This window comes from Macrobrachium nipponense, chromosome 6 (genome assembly GCF_015104395.2).
Source record: "Macrobrachium nipponense isolate FS-2020 chromosome 6, ASM1510439v2, whole genome shotgun sequence".
Lineage (NCBI taxonomy): Eukaryota > Metazoa > Arthropoda > Malacostraca > Decapoda > Palaemonidae > Macrobrachium > Macrobrachium nipponense.
Window position 1 is genome coordinate 15,777,463 of NC_061108.1, and position 6,000 is coordinate 15,783,462.

The following is a 6,000-nucleotide window of genomic DNA, read 5'->3' on the forward strand; positions in this document are numbered from 1 at the left end:
AGGAACAAACCAGATTATACCAAAAAGTACATAAAACAAGGGAATTCTTCTTACCTGTAAACGTTTGAAGTTTTGGGTCAACTCAGTCTTAATTCCCACTATGCAGACTGTATGTGATTACTAGATGAATCCATAGACTGGTTGCGGTGGGCGCCAACGTTGGTAGACAGCAGGTGAATGTAGCTGATGCACCTTCATTCTCTTAGAATGTAAATGAGAGGGTAGCACATCTCATTAACCACTGCGTGGACCTTACGGCCATCAAGCATTGTGTGCGTCGTGAAACTACGACTGTTCTCGTTCTCATGATAACCAGTCCCCATAGTTCTTACAAACTATTTATACGCCCGTCACTGTTTACACAGTCGCCTCCTACAACCGTCATATTCCTCACAGCCGTCCTAGTTCATACGTTCATTATAATTCTCATGGTCTTCATAGTCAACATGGCCATCATAGTTCTTATGGCTGTCATAGTTCTCATGACTGTCATAGTTCTTAAATCCATCATGGTTCTTACATTCGTCATAGCTCTACAGACGTCATGGTTTTCACAACCTAGGCTATCACTGGACTGTTGACAACCTAAACGGCAACAAGCTAGTGTAGACTGAGCTAATAACTACTGATTAAGCTTTCTTCTTTGGAGGGATGTGACTGTCCCCGGCTTGAAGACGAAGAAAAAATCATTCTTCTCTACTTGGCACGGGGATCTGTTGGTATACCTTATTCTAAAATTTAACGAGCATTGCCGTGGCTTATCCTACGAGAAAAATTCAAGATGACGACGATGACGACGATTCCCGTCTTCCGTGTTTTATTTCAATTTCCCTTCAAAAACTTTCAAGTTTCTCCATAAGTGCGTGCTCCTGAAATGAAAGCGTAATTATATTGTTGCCACCGAAGATGAGAGGTTGGTAGCAGTAGGCTGTTGTGACATCATGCCTGCCACCATTTTGATAGCGGTTTTGGCTATGACATCATCACGCTTGATGGAAGTGTGAGGTTGTTGATGGTACTCTTGCTGCCAAGACAGAGACCCAAAATGGTGTGGCATTGTTACTTTTTACAAGGATGTGACAGTCCTGGCTCGAAGATGAAGAAGAAATTATTCTTCTCTTCTTGTCTCCTCTTGACCCGAGGATCAGCCACGAAGTCCCTATTCTCCAACGATTGGCAGGAGAACACATTGGCGTCAATGTCACCGAAGCTTGTTGACACCTAAGCAGAAGGAGACAGAGGAAAGACTTGCGTCTTTTCCATTAGTATGTTGTTATTTCTCCTAACGCTTCTCTCAAAATATGAGCACGTCACCAAATAAGAAAGCGTAGTTGTACAGTACTCTTGTACATCGAAGAAGCGAAAATGGAAGCATGTCTCTGTGTAGGCCACAGCTGTGACGTGACGTCATGGCGGACGCCATGTTTATGACGTCACTGAGCGTCCTGATGTGATGCCCGCACTCGACAGGAAGCACAAATGTCAACACATTCAACTACCATTCAGTGCATATCAGGGTAGAAGGGACATCCATAGCAAGGGACCCCGAAGGGAAGCGCGACATCATATAGCAAACCAACTGCCCTTCTTGGGTTGCACACCCCCATCAACTCTGCCTACCTACTAGAACGAAAACAAGATGGCAATGCACACCCGACCTACTATACGATGTGTGTACTCCGACGTAAAAAATATTGAAGATAATATACAGGTGTGTATCTGCTTCTTGTGATATCCAGGAAATCTCGAAGCATGAGAAGGCTCCATGTTCACAATAGCGCCCAAGCGCCTCAATGGCGTGGTTGGTATAGTATTGGCGTCCCACCATAGTGGTTGCGGGTTCAATTCTCAGCCATTCCATTGAGGAGCGATAGATGTGTTTTTCTGGTGATAGAAGTTCACTCTCGACGTAGTTTGGAAGTCACGTAAAGCTGTTGGTCCTGTTGCTGAATAACCACTGTTTCCATGCAACATAAAAGCACCATACAAACAAACAAACAATAGCGCCCAGGGATTCCACACGCAACAGACTCAAAACAACGGGGCAAACTAAACCAGCTTTAGAAGGACAGAAGCAAAGCAGGTCCTCTCTTAAAGGCAGCAAGAAAATAACTAACAGGATCACGAGTTTGAGAGGGGTATGTGGGTGGCTCCACATGACTCGTGACCCAAGCACAGATGCCAAGTCCCTTGTGTACACAATTTTTTAACTTTACTGGTTTCCAGCTGGCACTAAGTTATTTATCCTAATATTAAGACCGAAGGTTTGTTTCGTATATGAACAAATTTTTTTTTTTTAGATATTTCTTATATGAGACTCCTTTAGAACTTAGTTTTTGGTTTCCTATTTAATTTTATTATAGTATCAATCTAAATGCTGTAATGCCACTTTTAGTAGACATGAATCAATCATCAAAGGATCTAACACATATCAAACAGATCAAGGACAAAAATGGAAGAGTTTTATCAAAAGAGGAAAGCATACTAGCTAGATGGAAGGAGTACCTTGAAGAGTTACTAAATGAGGAAAACCCCAGAACAGTAATAAGAGCTGGAAACCCTCATGAAAGAATAGTCCAGGATATCAGCAGAGAAGAGGTTAAGAAGGACTGGATAAAATGAAGAAGGGAATAAAGTGGGACCTGATGGAATACCAGCTGAAGTGTGGAACTGTTTAGGAGAGGAAGGCAAAGACATCCTGTGGGATTTAATGACACAAAGATATATCGCCAAGAAAGAATGCCAGACACATGGGGAAATAGTCTAATGGTCCTAATCTACAAAGGGAAGGGTGATGTGCAGGAGTGTGGGAACTACAAAGGAATTAAACTGATATCACATACAATGAAAATATATGAGAGGATTATAGAAGGAAGACTGAGAATGGAAATCACAATTGTGAAGAACAATTTGGTTTTGATGCAATATTTGCACCAAGGCATACAGTAGAGAAATATAGAGAGAAACAGAAAGGACTACATCTGGTGTTTATTGACTTGGAAAAAACATATGATATGGTACCTAGGCAGGAAGTATGGAGGTGCTTGAGAGAGAAAAGATTTTCTGAAAATATGTCAGAATAATGAAAGATGTATGCAGAGGCAACCAAGCAAGTAAGAAGCACTGTTGGAACTACAGGGAAGTTTAAGGTGAAAGTTGGTCTCCACCAGGGTTCAGCCCTTAGTCCCTATGTTTTTGATATTGTGATGAATGTTATAACATTGAAAGTTAGAGAAGAGGTGCCTGGGTGTGCAATGTTTGCTGATGACATTGCTGACTGATCTAACAAGAGAAGCTGTCCAACTCAAGCTAGGAAGATGGAGAGAAGAACCTGAGAGTAGAGGCTTAAAAAATGGCAGAACAAAGAATATATGTGGACAGGTGGAGAGGAATGGCAGGGAACAGTGAAATTGGGCCAAGAAGACAAAGAGGCTTAGCTCCTTCAAATATGTATCTTGGTAATGTTATAAGTGAGAATGGAAACCTGGCTGTAGAAGTCCGTAATAGAATTCAGTATGCATGGATGAATTGGAGAAAGTCATCAAGGATACTTGATGACAGAAGGATCAGTGCAAAAGTTTTATAAAAGCGTAGTTAGGCCAGCCATGCTCTATGGGGCAGAGACTTGGCCAATAAAGAAATAACAAGAAAGAAGAATAGAAGTGGCTGAGGTGGATGAGTCATGTCACAAAAAGAGATAAGATCTGGAACAAACTGATCAGGGGGACAGTCAAAGTATTGGAGGTTTCAAAAAAAAAGCTCAGGAAAGAAGACTCAAATGGTTTGGTCATGTCATGAGGAGAGAGGATGAACACTTATGTAAGAGGGTTATGAACATGGAGGTGGAGGGCAAAAGAAGGAGGGGAAGGCCAAAGTTCAGGTGGAAAGATAAATTACTGAATGACATGAAGGGAAAGGGTCTAAGAGAACAGGATGTACAGGACAGAGGAAAATGGAAAAGGCTGACTAGAAACAGCGACCCCATATAGGAATGGGAGAAGCTGAAGGCAAGGAAGAAGAATCAATCAATCAATCAATGGCCATCTTACAGAGCCCTAGGGGACCATAAGTGTGTAACTCCCTTGACAACTCACAGTAACTACACTAGCAAAAACACCCAAAAATGCTCATGCTATATCTGTGCGTATATGAAATATTGAATAAATAATGTTTACAACACAGAACTGGATTGTTCATAAGTACAACCACAATGGAAAGTCAGGGGTTCCAATAACCCATTAAAAAATTTACTTGAACCCTTGTGACAGCTCTATTTTTAGCTTAATTGACTAAGTAAAATTCCATAATATTTACAATCCACTGCCTCACAGTTTATCGCTTTTTCCCAGGACAACCTTAGCAGTTTATGTTTCAAACTTTGGCCAAAACTATTCAAAATCTAATGTGCTCTACAATGATACCCAAGGCCTATCATCATTTTGTACTGTACATACTACATAAAATATTCTGACGCAGGGGCCCTAATACCATTGCCTACGTGCAGTTATATTTTTCATGTACTCTAAAAAAATTTTACTCATTCTAAAAATGTAGTATTACTTTAAACTGGATTAATGCTTACTTCAGAGGTTCCAGCATCAGCCCCTCTTACTCTTTAACCTCAGCCTATAACATGGTATGTCCAATACTCAGGTTGCTTGTTTCCAGTAACATTCCTGTAGATGGCAATTTGAGTATGTTAGTTGGCTCAAAATAATGTTTCTACTATTGTCTTTGAATCTGTGGTACACTGATATGTGATTCTCAGGTTACGGATTATTTTTGGATTTGAATACATACTTACCCTTCAGGGTTCCTTGACAAGTGCCAACACATAATCAACTAAGGAAATGTGAAGTCTTGGTTTTATAAAAAAAAATTTTGCAGTGAGAAAACAGACGATTATCAAGATCCATTTACCATCTGGAGACTGGTCTAATACCAGAACTGCAAGTAGTATAGCAGAAAATTTATGTTAGGGCTACATACCTTAGTGCAGTGAGAGTAAATACTGTGCAAGATTGCCATGGAGAAAATAAAAGCAAGAGTTTTGCCACTTACATCAAAATAGAAGAAAATCAAGATGATGACAACCTCTCAAAGAATTTAGGGAATGCGGGCGAAGAAAAGTAAACCTGCTTGATGAGTAAACAAGAGGGATGAAGAAATTAACAGAAAGGACCATGTGAGAGTAGAAGCTATTACAAATGAGCCCGTGCCAAGTGATGTACTTTTTATGACAAGCGGTCAGAAAACTGGTTACACAGGATGATAATTCCACTTCAACAAGTGCTTCAACTTCTTGGACTCCGTTAATACTGTTATCAAGCCCCGTAGTACAACTGTATCATATTTAGTTTACATTCCTGCATAACTTCTACTACATCAGGTAGTGAATGTAAGCCCACTAAAACTAAATTTTAGTTTCTAAATTGCCCAATGCTATTTACATAAAAGTGCTATTTACACTGCAATTGTTCCCATAAGAGCCTTCAAGAAAGCTTGATCATTTTGAACAAATCACTCTTGAAGGGTAACTAATGACAGTTGTTTTAAATTCATTCTAATTAGGATATTAAAATGATCTTTGAAAAAGATAAAAAGTGCAATTCAAGCATTGCAGCACACCACAGGCACAAAACTGTCATACTGATACTGATGTTCATTTCTGTTTTAGCAAGTAGAGAACATTCCTGACCAATAATGATTACGTACAAGCTTTTCCACAACTTGACTACGTAGTCCTTGGCTAATGTTCTCAAACAAATGCTCTTCACTCCTTTGTACTAAATTGGCTTGTGATTATCATGACAGTTAACACAATACTTAAAAAAAAAAAGAAAAAAAGAACCTACAGTATATATATCCTTTATTGGAAAACTTAAACAAAATAGTCCTTTCTTAGATTTATACTCTGATTATGAATTTACATCACAATAGTATATGGCAAATATCCTACATTTTAAAAGTCTAAAACCTTCACATGAAATATTGCATGCA